A 16,065-nucleotide genomic window follows, 5' to 3' on the forward strand; every position below is an offset into this window, starting at 1 on the left:
ACTTTTTGGACAACATATCTACAGAAAATTTTTACTTATCAGCAGTGTCAAAATACCAGCTGTGCCCAGCCACTCATATATTCCCATCTTGAAATATCTCTTCTCTCATCTGAGCTCTCAGAGGATATGAATCATCCTCTGTGGCACACAGGCGCTTCTAAGAGTAAAGTAAGGCAGTGTATTAGGGAAGTTTCCCATGTCCAAGAGAGGCAGCAACTGTCTGAGGGAATCCCATGTCCAAGAGAGGCAGCAACTGTCTGAGGGAATCCACTATACAGAGAGGGCAGGAGTGCAAGACCCCCAGATGGTCAGTCCTGTGAGATTCTGTAGGACCATCTAATTGCAAGAGAAGTCTTTGAGGAAAACAAAACAAAACAAACCCAGAGAAATCAAGAGTAAACAGATCTGTGCATTTCAAAATCTGATGGTAAAACTTCCATTACTTTTAATGGAGCCACGGATTTACCACCTTTATAAAAGCAATATGTCTAAAGTATCCGCCCACTGACTGTCTCAGCACAGCAGTGGATGAAAGAGCAAGCAGCAGTCTCCCGCATGCATTACTCCTTTGCCCTTGAACAGGAACTGGGACATGTGGAGACTGTAATTTTTGTTGGTGACTGATTCTGGCTCCAGCACCATTCATGCCTCCTTTCTCTCCCAGTATCTGCAATCACAGTTTGCCAAACTCAAAAAAAAAAAGGCATTAAGTTTTCTCAAATTTAAAATAAAAACAAAAGTAAAGAACAAGGGAAAAAGAGGAAGGGGCACTTTGGAATATCTTAGAGAGTTAAATTGTCACATTTACTCCGAATCGTTTATCTCATAGAAAATATCTAACTGTACTCATCACTTTGTTCTTTATGTTTTATGCCATCTCCACAAAACTATGTTACAAAACAGTAGGCTTAAAATGACTGTTTCAGTCAATGTTTTATGGAACTACATGAAGCAGTCAGAAAAAAAAAAAGACACTATTTTGTCATTTTCTCAGATAAGAAAGCAAAACAAAGACATGATTTTTAATATTTTTTTTTCAACAGATGTTTTAAATGTCTGAGGCAGGGATAGGATTAACTTGTTGAAAATGTTATCTCTGTTGTCACATGCTGGATTCTTAGTAGGTCTGTAGGTCCTGCAACTCCTTAGGCACTTCCCATCTTGGCTAGAAAATTCCCAGAGAGCTTGTTTTGACTTGCTTAGAATGTCTTAGAACTGTACATTGTGCAGAGATGGACATCTCTCATCTAAACTTCCTTACAGTGTTGGCTGAGAATAATAGGGACCTGAGTGCCATCTAGGTTTGTCACTACAGCATTAGAAGTGATCAGAGCCATAGCTCTTCTAGTAGTGATTGCAGCATTTAAATGATAATAGGAACATTTCAGTAAACAACCAAAGTTTGTCTTTCTTCCCTGACACAGAATTTAAACCAAAACTCTGGAGCCAAAATTTCAGTGTCACAGTGCCTAAAAAAAACTTTGTGCTCCACCATAGGGACATGAGGAAGCATCAGGGACATGACAGTAAAAATGCCTCTACTTTTAAAATGTAAGGGACTCAAGACTGACAGCACCCCAAAGTGTAGGCTACTACCACAAGTTACCTCTTACTGTCAATACAGGACAATTATTAAAGAACCTAATCTCAGCAGAACAGACAGGTGGCTATGAAATTGTATGGTAAACCAGGAAAATATCCCTGTAGGCAAAGCTGTCAAGGCTATAAAAATCTAAAAGTAAAATTGGTATAAATAATTATCTTGAACCAATGAGGCAAGAAAGAAAGACAAATACTGTTGAGAGAGAATAAGATACAACTTTAAAACTCAGGCTGTAGCAAGTGAGATGCATGAAAGCCAACCCTTGCTATAAAGTACAAGATAAGAGGAACAGTGCTATGGTGATCCTTTTCAGTAGAAAAATTGTTAAACAAACAGTTAATCAAACCCAGAATATTCATACATTGCTAGTTAATCTAACTTTACTTCTCAAGTGTTCTTTCTTTTCATTTTGAACACAACTGAAAAAGATGAATATGTAGATTAGTCTAATCCTGGAATTAATTTTCATCATAGCTGCTGAATATTTGTACACAAATACCATACTGCTGAAGCACATTCTACACTTTTAATTTAATACAGTGAATCCATGAATGCCTCTTTGGACTGAATTAGTGGAAACTTACAAAAGGTTTATATGCTGACGTCAAAAGCTACACATAGATGTTTCCAAAGGCAATGCAAGAACCACCAAAGTGAGGTTATCTGTGCTTCACATTCCAGTTTTTGCTGGCTTATAAAACCCTTGCCACAGCACAAGCCTTTGGGACTGTGGTTAACCTTTCCCTAATGGGGCCAAACCTTTCCTACAGGCTGAAGAGACATCCTGTCCCTTCCTGACAGATATGCTAGTCACTAGTAACAAACTTCCACACTTGTCTTTTTTTCTCCCCTCTCCTTTTTTCCTTCTCCTCCACCTGATATGAAGGCTTTTTGCCTAACCCCTTAATCCTTGCTCAAGTCCCAGCTGGCTATTTCTGATGAGCCTCTTGACCGTTGTGGGGCTTCTTCCCACCTTGCTTCCAGGCTGCCTTTCCTACAATCTGAACTGCAGAGTGCAGTGACCACCATCTCCCCACAGCTTTCAACATCTCCAGGAGCCATGTCTTTCCTGTTCCCTCCTAATATTTGCTGTTCCTGTCTGCAATGATTATAAGCCCTGCAATCAGCTAAATCTCGAGCAGCAATAAACTCTGGGTTTTATTGCTGTAATCAAAATTGCTCGTACTAATATCTATGAAAAGAAGATACTCATGAGTCTGAGGGCCAGGGCCTTAATACCCAATCACATGAAATTCAGGAGTTACAGCAAATGGAACAAAGAGAAAAAAAATCTCTGTTGCTAAGACTTCATGAGCAGGGAAGGCAAACAATTAATATTTTCTCCTTCTTGTGTCTCAGGAAGATGTTGCTGTAGGCATTTGGCTTCTGAGAATAACCAAACTTAGAAGACCAAGAAGATGTTGGAGGTCACGGGTTCTTCTCTGAGGAAAGCAACTCTGCCAAGGCAGATCAAATCTCAGACTTCTCAGCTGGCAGGGCCAGTGCTGCTTTGTCCCTGTACCAGGGTTCTTGTTTTAATCTCATCTTTAAAGCAGAGAAGCCCTTTAGATCCACTGCACAACAGGCTACATTGCATTGCAACTAAGTGTGCATGTATACACAGTCTAGAGTTAAACTTTAAAAAAAAACACCAAAAAAACCCCCACAAAACTACCAAGTTTATTCATTACCAACTGTTGTAGTTTAGTCTAGGCCTTCCTTGGTGACCAGTTTGTAACCAAGGAAGTGCCCAGATTTACCCAGTATTCCCTACGATTTTTACGTGAGCCAGGGTATAAAAGGAAAGGAGGAAAGGCCTTCACTCTCTTTCCTTCCGGCAGCTTTGGAGGTGCGGGTTTCCCTGCTGTTGAGTCTGTCATGTTGGGGAGTGAGGCCTGGTAAGGCCTTGCCGACCTTGGGAGACAGGGGTTGCCGGTAGTCGTTCCAGCACGACTTTCTGTTGTCCCAAGGGGAGTAGTAAGATATTCTTTTGCTAATTCCTTTAGTTGCTAGATCTTGGGCTATTGATCGTGTATATTTTATTTTGGTTTTGTTCCTTTTTTCTTCCTTCCCCCTCCCCCTTCCCTTTCCCTTTTCCTTCTGAAATTCTATGTATATTTAAATTGTATATAACTGTAATATAAGTGTAAATATAATTTTATATATTACTGTCTTTCTCTCGTTTTGGTTCTCTTGATTTTTTTTCTTTTCTCTTGGTTCAGGAGGTGGGGGGGAGTTTTTGTGGCAATGTTTGGAGACTTGGCAGGGAGCCAGCTTCAAACCATATCACCAACTCACTCCTGCTAATGCTATTTTGCTTGAAACTTGGTTACAAGGATTTCTGCGTACAGGTTTTCCCATGCCTCCCATCTGTAACTGCACAGGGCTTTCTTTGTCCCTTTAGTGCTCAAGTTGTTTGCACACCTTTGTAAAATGCTTAAACATTGTCACAAAATACTTCTGTGATGTTGTATATCACACTGTCACAAAATACTTCTGTGATGTTATATATCATATCTATCTATCTATCTATATATATATATATATCACACTGGCTTAGAGCACTTACATCATAAGCAAGCTGATATTAATTAATCCTAATTAGTGCATTTATAATTTATGGACATCTCAGACCCAGTTGCATTGTTTGCCTAGCCTTAAGATTGCTTTCTGATGGCACTTCTTTGATTTTGTACTATCATGAGACAAAAAGGCTTTCTTATTTTAAGCACCACTGGGATCATTTGTATCTTATAAGATATAGATATATAGATTTTCTGATTTTTAAACCTAGCTTTGGAGGAAGGTGACAGGCATATGAAAATAATGGCATGACAAAGCCTCTTCTATAGACAACAACAGGAATGTGATTAACAGTATTATACCTGCTGCAATTCAACAGCTAAAATGTGGCACCCTGGTTTGTGAGATCCTCGTTTTTCTATCTGAGATTTCTTGGTTGGAACTAGATGGTCTTTAAAGTCCCTTCCAACCCAAACCATTCTGTGATTCTATGATAAAATGAAGAGTTAAACAGACCGCACCAGACAAGTGGCTAAAATCTTGGTTTTTTCTCAAACTTAGGAGAGAAATAGAAAAAAAAATGGCAAAGTAATAGATGACTTTTAAAGTAGCAGTATCTTTTCTCTTCCTTCCCCAAAAGGTGACAGGCATCAAATATGCATATGTTTTTTCAAAATTTATCTTGAGTAAATACCTGAAACTTAAAAAAAATCCAAAACATAAATAAAAATACAAACAAAAAACCCAAACAAACAAACTCCCGAAGAATAAGCAAATAACAAAGTGGACAAATTTCCACCTTCAAGAATCCTGTAGATGGATGGGAGAAGAAGAGGAATAAATGCCAGAAAGATATTAAAAGACAGATGGAAAAAAATGAGAAACAGCTAGACGAAGTTAAGCAGAAATAGAAGTCTAGGACATAAGAGGATAAAAATGGGAGACAGCAATGGGAAATGTACACATCTTGGAAGGGAAAGTAAAAAGAAAAATAATTAAAAAGGAGGAAATGTAGGAAGATTCTAGTGAGACCAAATGATCATGGATCTGAGGCAAAACAACCTCTGGGAAAGAATAATGACAGAAGAATCATAGTGCTTTAATCATGCTAAATAGTTGTACTGACAAAACCTCCCAAGCATAGACTCAGCAGTCTAGAACTTAGTATGTTTGTATCAGTATAGCATATTTGTAAAAGAAATGGAAAATCTGCAGGGCAGGAGTACAGCTAGTGGCAGTAAAAGCAAAGCCATGGTCAGGTTGGAAAAGAAAGAGATTCTACTCAGCAGTAACAGAGCAGCTTTTTAACGGAGCCTCAAGTTTTACTGCAGACAGGTTTCACTTCTACAATCAACAATAAATGTTCAGCTTTCAAACAAAGGTTTCCAGAATTTGCATGGTTCCCTCTCTTGCCAAGATATCTCAGATATAGACTTCAACTGCACATTTTCTGGTAAAAGAATATTCTCTCCTTTGCAGAGAATATTATTATCAGTATAGGCAATTTCATTTGCTCCTCACACACATGGTTGAGGTTCTGAGGGAAGACTTTTCAAAACTTTTGGGCTTCTAACTTCAGTCCTCTTCACTGCACATAAGCTCAGATCCAAAGGTAGGTGGCAGATACACACATCCGCACACCGTGCAGGGACCCACCGCAGTCAGTACTGGACCCTGGGGAGGTAACCTGATACTTATATATTTTGAATGCCTTTCAAATGAAATTATGAATCACACCAAAGACAACGAGAGTGCTGCACAAACCAATCCTCTTTTCTCTTGAGTTTCATAGCAATTGCACTGCATTTGAGGCACCATGGATTTCAGCTGACCGAACCAGTGCTTGGGTGCCAAGGGCATCTTGGTAGATCTGATAAGCCAGATAATTCATGCACAGATTAACAGCAGTTACCATTATGCTCATCCCTTCCTACTAATAATATTTTTGCAGCTGGTTTGGTTTTTTAGATAGAAGTTAATAAAGATTTACAGGATACAGACCAGAGTCTCCATTATTAGTATGCAAAAGCAAATTTCATTAATGTCTACTGACAGCATGACTACTTAAGTGATTCAGTCTGGTGTCCTTTAGTCACAGACTCTTGAGGGCTAAGGCTTTCTGTATAGCAGCAGGGACCACTTCCACACTAAACACTGATACTCAGTTAATCCAAATTCTAATTAATTGGTTTTCTTCTCCTGTGTGTTCACGTCTACAAGGGATTTTTATATCAATTTATCACATGAAACAAATCAGCACAAACCAGAGTTAGAACTGTTGTAAATTATTGTATCCTTTTTCAAACCAAGTGAATACAGAGCATCAATTTTATTTCTAGTGTGAACCAGTGCATTATCACAGAAATCAGCCTTGATTTAGGGATCTGGAGCAAGGTCCTTGGTAGGTCAGTCTTAAAGGTTACAGGGCTACACTTCATTATATTATGTATTAATAAACCCAGTCCAGCAGAACCGGAGACATTCCTATATTACAGAAATTTCCATCACAAAACAAAATCAGTGGAGTTAAGCTCATAAATAACAGAGCAAAGTGTGTGTCAACAAAGCAGCAAGTAAGCTATAATTAATAAATTATTAGACAAAATATACTGCTGGAAATGTAGATTTGTGCCTCCATCAGCTTATGTGGATAGAAGGAGGGCTATGCGTTATTCGCTTTTTCTTGAAAACACAGGTGCTTTATAACAGGTATAATAGATTTGTCAGCCAGGGTTTCTCTGGGCAGAAATTACAGTCTCATCTTTCTGCATTTTGAGTCACAAAAGTGTTACCATAAAGGGTGACAAAGGTAACCTCTAAGTAGATTCTATGTGTCAGCTTTCTCTGACCCCTCTTGTCCACTGTCTATAGATGTATGTGCCATCAGCCCCCTTATGTTAGTATACTGGCTTGCATTTTCCATCAAAAGAGTTTCTGGTTTTCTAGAAAAAGGAACTAAATTTCAGTTACAGTTCGTGTCTTAGGTTCCTAAGTATAGTTTCATTTCATCATCATCATCGTTGTCATGGCTGGACTTCACGAACGAAGATTTGGGAAAGGCTCTACCCACATTTGTTACAAGCACACTGGTGGCTAATTAGGCCAATATGAGACAGACATATCCGATTGCAAAAGGCACAGCAGAAAGACTCCTTAGGTGGTATATTCTACAAGGCACGATTCTTTCTGCGTTGTCTTTTCTCCTCGAGAGTGATCCTGCATGCGTTCTCAAAGGAAGCAGCAGTGTTATGGATGGTGTGTCTCCAGGCCTCCTGATTGGAGGCCAGAGTAGAGCAGCGATGAAGGTCAATAGTGGCCAAGGCTGAGATGTTGCTTCAGGGAGTCCTTGTATATCCTCTTCAGTGCTCCTCTCATGCAGCAGCCAGTGGTAAGTTCACCATAAAGCAGGATCTTAGGGAGGCGGTGGTCCTTCATCCTGGAGACATGTCCTGCCCAACGCCAACACAGCTGTGTTCTCAGCAACACGGCCTCAATACTTGTAACTGCTGCCTGTTCTAGAACAGATGTATTGGTCACATAATCTGACCAGTGGATGTTAAGGATTGTACGGAGACAGCATTGATGGAAGTGTTCTAGGAGACGTAGGTGGTGGTGGTAGATGATCCATGATTCAGATCCATATAAGAGAGTAGACAGCACAATGGCTCTGTAAACACTGATCTTGGTACTTTTCTTCAAGTGTTTATTACGCCATACTCTTTTATGGAGTTTTCCAAAAGCACTGTATGCCTTTGCTAACCTGTTGCCTATTTCTCCGTCAATCTTACCGTCCGAGGAGATGAGGCCTTGAAAACAGCATAGTTTCATTTAGGGCTAACACAAATCTACAACATTTCCAAAGCTACTAGCTTACAGCATCATTTTTTTAGGAGACATTAAAGAGGTACACATTTATACTACAGAGGTGAAAAAGCTGCTGAAAGACTTGGGAGGGTTCCTTCTCCTCAGAAATAAACAAGAGGAATCAAAAACTCTTCCTACATGGGAAGGAAATGAACATTTAGCAAAAATTTTCAACAGGACCACTTCAGGGCTTCAGTTACTTAGCTGAGCCAGGTTTAAAAGATCAACACATAAGGCTATTTAAAAAAAAAAACCAAACAACAAAACACTCTAGTTTGATCAGAAGAGTTAGAATTAGAATTAAGAGGGACCAAAACATCTCTTAAAAGGAGAATTTCACTGAGGTATGAATTGGACTAAGTTCTGTGCATGTAAAGTATTGCCTCAAAACTACTTACCCAACTCATAGTCATTTGTGCATATTATACTTACTAGACTTATTTCCAGACATGACCTGAGCATTGGTTATGGGCCATCCTTACACCATAGGATTCTCTTTTTCCTTCATATTTCCTTGGTTTTATTTATTGTTTCCACTGTCCCATCCCGAGGTACGTGCACAGAAACAGAGTCAATTCTGCACAAGATTTTATGGGTGACAAGGGAATTCTTCTTTGCACAACTGTCTACGCTTGCACAAAATCAGTACTAACCACCACCAGCATTTGCAATGACATGAACAACTGTAATGACTGCTAGGGTACCCTGCAGGCATTCTAGTCGTGGCTCAGTTACCCTTTCCTTTCCATATCTGTTTCAGCCTGAGAGAAATTGCCTTACAAGACACTATTGCTGCCAATTGCTTACAGCCATGAAGTCTCATTCCACCTCCACTGGCATCTATGACTACACCAGCAACAGAGAGTATGTCCTTCCATCAGGCCAAATGATGAAAAAAAATAATTTCTTTCTAGAAAGCTGAGACAGTTGTGCAGCCAGGAGTTTATTGGCTTCTCTTGCATCTGTCTTCTCCGGGGAGCTTTTTTTATATTTGTTGTTTTTGCTTTTGGTCCTGTGATGGCCCCCTTGGCTGCCCTGAGCAGATGTTTTGAGTATGTCGTTGGAAGCAATCAGCAACTATAAAGATCCAGCAAAACAGAAGAACTCAGTGTGAAATGAAACTGCTGCAAGAAGCCACTGGGATCAAGGGGGGTGTTATTTTCATGCTACCATTCCGAACTGGTTCTTGAACAGCCTAACAGAGTCCTAATAACAAAGCCCTACTTCTTGCTCCATTTTGCCCCAGGAGAATTCATTGCAGAGTCCTCAATCAGGGCTTTTGTGAGGAGGAGCCACCAAAATACAGGTGCAGATATCTCATATCAAAATCAATAGCTCCATCCTGAGGGGTTACTTTGGCTCATGAGCAAGGCTGAAGAAATCCTCTCTCCTTTAATTTCCTTCCTTGAGCTTTGTCATTCTTCAGTTACCAAAGCAAATGTCACTGCTTTGCTGTTTGAAGCAGCTCTGACGAATTCATCTCCCTAATATATAATGATGATAAAGGCAACAGAAGTGAAAAGCTCACACCAGCTGCTAGGCATCGACTAACCAGAAATGTAGAAAAGAGAGCAGGTCTGACTCTAACTGCCTGTTTAATGGCATGCAGATTGCAAACTGAGCATACCTTTCTCATCTGCTGCATAAAATCTCTTGCCATCCTTTTTCTCTATCATCCTATGAATTGCGATATGAGATGCAGTGTCTTCACTGTTGCTTACCTCCTGCCATTATGAGACATTTCTCTTTTAAGCATATTGAAGAGCTAGATGTGTATTTAAGGTATACAAGATACTTTGCTTAGCATTATAGAGGAGAAAACTGTATGAATCCCTTTATGTTCTATCCCTGCAATGTGTTTAGCATTCCACAGTCAAACGTAGTGCAAGTTGACATCAGTTTTACTAAGAATAATAAACCAGAACATAATGTGAATACATAAAAAATGTTGTTGACAGCTTGTTTACAAAATCCAGGACTTTAATGCAGATTTTGTTTTAGCACAAAACCTGTTAACATAATAAGAATACCATCTTAATCAGACAACCTGTTATACTCAGCTGTACTTTTTTCCGAGAAGTAAAACTTTCTCAGAGACTCTGAAACTTTGCTTACACATTGCCTCACTGCTGCTAATACCACGGATTTCTGAAGATTTTATGAAGGCTTTTCTACCAATAAATACGGATGTTCTTCCTACTTCACTGTATAGATGGGTTTATTTTATTTAATGCTTGCCCTTTGGGGACAAGCATTTTGTAACCCTCCAAATTCAGATTTGCGTGTGCAAATGGGACAATTAGATATATGTTTCAGTAGTTCAGCACCTTTTCAGGGACAAACTCATTCCCTTTCTCCAAGTGCTGAGGGTCAAAGTAATAGAACCAAGATAATAACCTTAAATATTCAAACAAAGCCCAGTTCAGGAAAGCAGTGAAGCAAGTGTTTCGCCATTCAAGAAGAGCACAGATGCCTTTTGAGAAACAAAATATCAATTAAATATTTCATAAATAAAAAATATGTTCCCAAATTAAGGACTTTCTCTAAAGAACATATGCTTAATACATCAGGTTGGGAGGAGCTGTTTCACATGAACCTACGTGAGCTTGTATGAGGTCCAGTTTATGTGGTATCTTTATTAATCATTAAAACAGAAAATATAAACGATACATTTGCAATCCGAGGAGGACTTCTGCAGGTAACACTACACAAAAAGAATAAATGCAGCTATTTATCATAGAAGTGGTGTGCAGGGCTCTGTTTTATCTATAATACACAAAGGAACAAATCTAAGCTTTGTTGTATAACATTTATTTGGGTGTTCTTCCTCTCCTGAGTGCTTGCCTTGCAAACTCTTTCAATCTGTGTATGCAACAAGTAAATGCATTGTGTACATATATCCATCCCATGAATAGAAAAAACAGTTGATGGGTTAACTCTTAATTTTCTTTTCCTGTGCAGAGATGCCAAGTTTGACAATTTTTTTACAAAGGCAATAAAAAAAATCATGCATAATATGGCCCACAGAAAATTAATGTAAAATTTAATTATCTTAGGGGAAATTTACTATAAAGGTTTAAAAGCTCTTTTAACAAATGCTAAATCTAAAATATAAATATTTACAAATTTAAATACTTTAAATTCTCCTGTCTGTTTATATGCAGAATATATAACAGATAATCTCTGGATTTTATTGCCATCTAAACTTGTTTACAGCAATTAAAATGCAAAAAATATGTCAATATTCTGGAAATACAGAATATTTATATTAATTTGGAGTATTTATCTTGAAACAAATTTCCAAATCTAACCTGCATTGGAGAAAATCTGACCACCTACTTATTTTTCCAGTCACAACAAGTATTTTTTTGCACATGGGAACAGAAAAGAATTTGCAAAGACTGTAGAATCAAAAAATACCAAATTAAAAGTTTTACGTTCAAGTGGAAGGCAGCTTCTTTACTCATCTACTTCATCACACAGTTTTCACTTTCATGATTCTATTTTTTTTTCTTAAAAAAATGCAGCCATCTTTAGTTAATAAATGCTACAAACACTTTTTTGGCATGTTGCTTTGCATCAATTCATGATGTAGCCACACATTATACATTGAATGTCATTCAAGCTTTTTTCTTAAATCAGAATTGGTGTGGGAGACAAACACAAATGCGTTAGGGTTTCGTTTGGCAAACAGAGTGTGAAAGAACAAGGGATAAGTTTTAAAGCAAGAGATGTCTATGGAGGGAAAAGATCTGGTAGACAATAAATTTGAGAGAAAAAAGGGAGACGAAAGGAAGCAGGAAAGAAACAAAAATCTGTTAACTCTCCACTTAATATGCTTCTTGTTGTAGCACTCCGCAGCAACCTTCCTCCTATTATCTTGTACAGTTAGGCAGCTCATACACCATGGACAAAACAGTAAGTGTTGATTTTCTTAAAAATAGCAGCAAGTCTTTTACTCCAGCCAGGATAATAGTAATGATGGCCAAGACCACATCTTGAGAGGGCTTTTTTCCCATTACTGGTTCATTAGGCAAAGCACTAATTGAAACTACTCCTAATAAATCACTACTGCCTATCAAAGTTGCAACAGCAACCTGTAAAGAGAAAATAACAGCATGTGGTCAACTTTAAACCTAGTGTAAAACCATTTTTGTTTTTTATTATTTTGACTGCCACTAGGATACTGCTAATCCTGTAATATTTTCCCTAATGAGAAATGTGTGAAGAAAGGTTTCTTCTAGCATTCTCTCCCTTTAGAGTATCTATGAGGGAAGATTTTAATCCTCTTCTCGATAAATTGCCAACACTTGCTCATTTTCAGTTGTCCTTCATAAATCACTCAAATCTTCATATGCTACTTCATCTGAACTGGTTAGCACTTATTCTGAGTTGCTAGGGTTTCCTATCATAAATTCACATCAGAAATATTAATTTAATGCTTCAGCTATTTCATTTTTTTTTAACTTGGTTCCAAATCATTTTCTTAGCTTCCCATTGCAACAAACACAGAGGCTCATTCTTAGCATATTTATTTTCTGTCTATTTCAGGTGCCACTGCTTTTCTGCCGTTCAGAAGCTATCAATTCTTTAATGGTGGTTAATGTAGGGAGTAACCATCTGATAACTGTTACGCTGATGTTGAAGCATTTTTTGTTAGTATCTTTAAAACATTAGATGGTGTTTGTATATAACTGCATATTCTGCTATGAGATCAACAGTATTTATTTCTTTTACAAAGTCCAAAGCATCCATTTAGAAAAAGTACTTGAGACAGTTGGATACATTCAGGAAACAAATATGTAAACAAATCCCTTGACTATAAAAAGATACAAAGAAAACCAGCAACACAGCAGGAAATACAAGCCTTTTATTTCTGAACTTGTTCACACATACTAAATACAAAATCACTCTGAGTCACTGGAGGAAGTCTGCAGTGCAAATTGTCTGAAGACAATTTTTGCAAATACTTTAGCTTTTTGGGTGGTCAAGCAATTTTCATTTCTAACTATACATTTTAATCTTGGTTTCTTGGAAAAAAAGGCACTTTATTTCAATTTTTATTATGAAAACCAGAATTACTTTCTAGGACTAGACTTGGTGCTTACGAAGACTTAGTAACAGAAGCTTTAGTATGGCCTAAAATAAGCTCTTATGAGTAGCTGTGGAACAATCCATTAAATTAGGCAAGTTTACTTTTATAGGAAGTTGGCTTATTCCTCAAAGAATAAATATTTATATCTTTTTCAAGACAGTTGGCTGTTTCTAAATCCCACATTTTAATTCAAATATTCTAACAAAAATGGAAACATTTTTCCAATCATACCTCAGTAACATCTGCTGGCAGGGATCATTGTGCCACACAGGAAAACATTTCCAGTTTTTAAACTCATTTTGATTTGATCTGTAGTTACTATAGAGATTAAATATATCCAGTCCAACAGCTCTTAAAAATATTAAACTACCACAGAATAAGGGGTATGACCCTCCATGACAATCTAGAGGGAATCAGGCTAGCTCTACAATAGTCAACATATTTTTAAATGGTCTAGATTTTTAAGTAAAATGTTAAATGTGGAAGACTAGGAGTTATTCAGAAGACTGCAGTTAATAGTAAAGAATTACATAAAACCCTTGCAAGAGCAAGTGACTGGGAAAAATTGGTCTATGACATTCACTGTGAACCATTGTAAAGTCATGTAGACACAGAAGCAAAATTGACCTTTTTACATACTAAACAATGTGAGTTAATAATTATAGTTCAGGAAATGCTACTCGTTATTGTAAGATGTTCTTCTATAAAAATATATTCCTCAGCTTGTCAATAACAGCCCAAGAACTGATATTAATAATTATTAAGAAGAAAATGGACAATGAGAAGAAATCACAGAATCACAGAATATGCTGAGTTGGAAGGGACTCACGAGGATCATTGGGTCCAAATTCTGGCCTTCCACAGGACCCCAAGAGTCACACTGCATGTTCAAGAGTATCATCCAAACACTTCTTGAATTCTATCACTTGGTGATGTGACTACTTCCCTGGAGAGCCTGTTTCAGTGCCCACCCACACTTTGGGTGAAAAACCTGTTTCCAATATCTGACCTAAATCTCCCCTGACACAACTTCAGGCCATTCCCTTGAGTCCTGTCACTGATCACTGCAGAGAAGAGATCAGTGCCTGCCCCTCCTCTTTTCCTCACAAGAAAGTTGTAAACCGCAATAAGGTCTCCCCTCAATCTCTCTTCTTCAGGCTGAACAGACCAAGTGACCTCAGACCCTCCTCATATGGCTTCCCATCAAAGCCATTTACCATCATTGTTGCCCTCCTTTGGACAGTCTCTAATAGATTAATATCTTTCTTATATTCTGGTGCCCAAACTGCACACAATATTCAAGGTGAGGCTGCCCCAGTGCAGAGTGGAGCAGGACAATACCCTCCCTTGACTGGCTGGTGATGCTTTGCCTGATGCCCCCCAGGACGTGGTTGGCCCTCCTGGCTGCCAGGGCACTTCTGACTCAGATTCAACTTGCCATCGACCAGGACCCCCAGGTCCCTTTCCATGGCACTACTTTCCAGTATGTCTTTCCCCAGTCTACATCCAGGATCGCCCCCCATCCCAGGTGCAGAATCAGGCACTTTCCCTTGTTGAACTTCATATGGTTGGTGATTGCCCAGCCCTCTAATTTGTTGAGGTCTCTCTGCAGGGCCTCTCTGCCTCCAAGGGAGTCAACAGTTCCTCCCAGTTTTGTGTCACCTGTAAACTTCCTTAGTATCCCTTTCAGTCCTGCATCCAAGCCAATTATGAAGATGTTGAAGAGCACAGGGCCCAAGATGGAGCTCTGTGGAACCCCACTAGTGACAGGTTGCCAGTCTGATGTTACCCCATTCACTATTACCCCCTGTGTTCCACCCATGAGCCAATTGCTCACCTACCACATGATGTGTTTACCCAGCTGTGTGCTGGATATTTTGTCCAACAGGGTACTGTGAGAAGTAGCATTGAAAGCTTTATTGAAATCCAAAAAGATTACATCAACTGGGTTCCCTTGGTCAACTAGGTTGGTTACCTTGTCATAAAAGGAAATCAGGTTGGATAAGCAGGACTTTTCTCTCATGAAGCTGTGCTCGCTGTGACCAATTACTGTGTTGTCTTTCAGGTGGTTTCCAATACTTCCCAGAATAATCTTCTCTATATCTTTATCAGGCACTGAAGTGAGACCAACAGGCCTGTAGTTTCCAGGGTCCTCCTTCTTGCCCTGCTTGAAAATCGAGACATTTGCCAGCTTCCAGTCAGCTGGGACCTTTCTAGATTGCCAAGAGCGCTCAAAAACCATTGAGAGAGGTCTTTCAATGATATCAGCCAGCTCTTTGAGGATTCTGGGATGAATCCCATCAGGCCCTATAGATTTGTGGAGGTCCAGCTGGAGTAGCAGATCCAGCACCATTTCAGGATCGACTCGAGTTGATCATTCTCACAGTCATGGTCCTCCAGCTCAGGGCACTGAGACCCTCTTGGTTCATCGTCTGTGTTGAAGACAGAAGCAAAGAAAGCATTAAACACCTCTGCCTTGTCTCTGTCCCTGTTTGTGAGGTGACCATGCTCATACTGTAATGGGCCATTGATATTTCTATACAGTCTATTGCCCTTAATGTATTTGAAAAAACTCTTTTTATCATCCCCCACATTTCTGGCCAGCTTCAACTCCAGCTGCGCTTTGGTCACAAGAATTTTCTCCCTACACCAGCAAGCAGAAACTCTGAATTCTTCCCATGTCACTTGACCTTGCTTGCACTGGGCATACACCTTCCTTTTTTGGCCTTATTTCCAAGAGAAAATCCCTGTTCAGCCAAGCTGGCCTTCTGCCTCACCTGCTTGACTTCTGACATTTGGGAATTTCCTGCTCCTGTGCCCTTAGGAGGTGATATTTAAAAAGGGACCAGCACTTATGGACCCCAGCACCTGCAAACATTTTCCCAAGGGACCTTAATTACTAATTTCCTGAGCAGTCTGAAGTCTGCTCTCCTCATGTCCAGAGTTGAGGTTTTGCTGGCACTTCTCCTCCTGTTAACAG

The sequence above is a fragment of the Chiroxiphia lanceolata genome, chromosome 2 (assembly GCF_009829145.1).
Source record: "Chiroxiphia lanceolata isolate bChiLan1 chromosome 2, bChiLan1.pri, whole genome shotgun sequence".
NCBI lineage: Eukaryota > Metazoa > Chordata > Aves > Passeriformes > Pipridae > Chiroxiphia > Chiroxiphia lanceolata.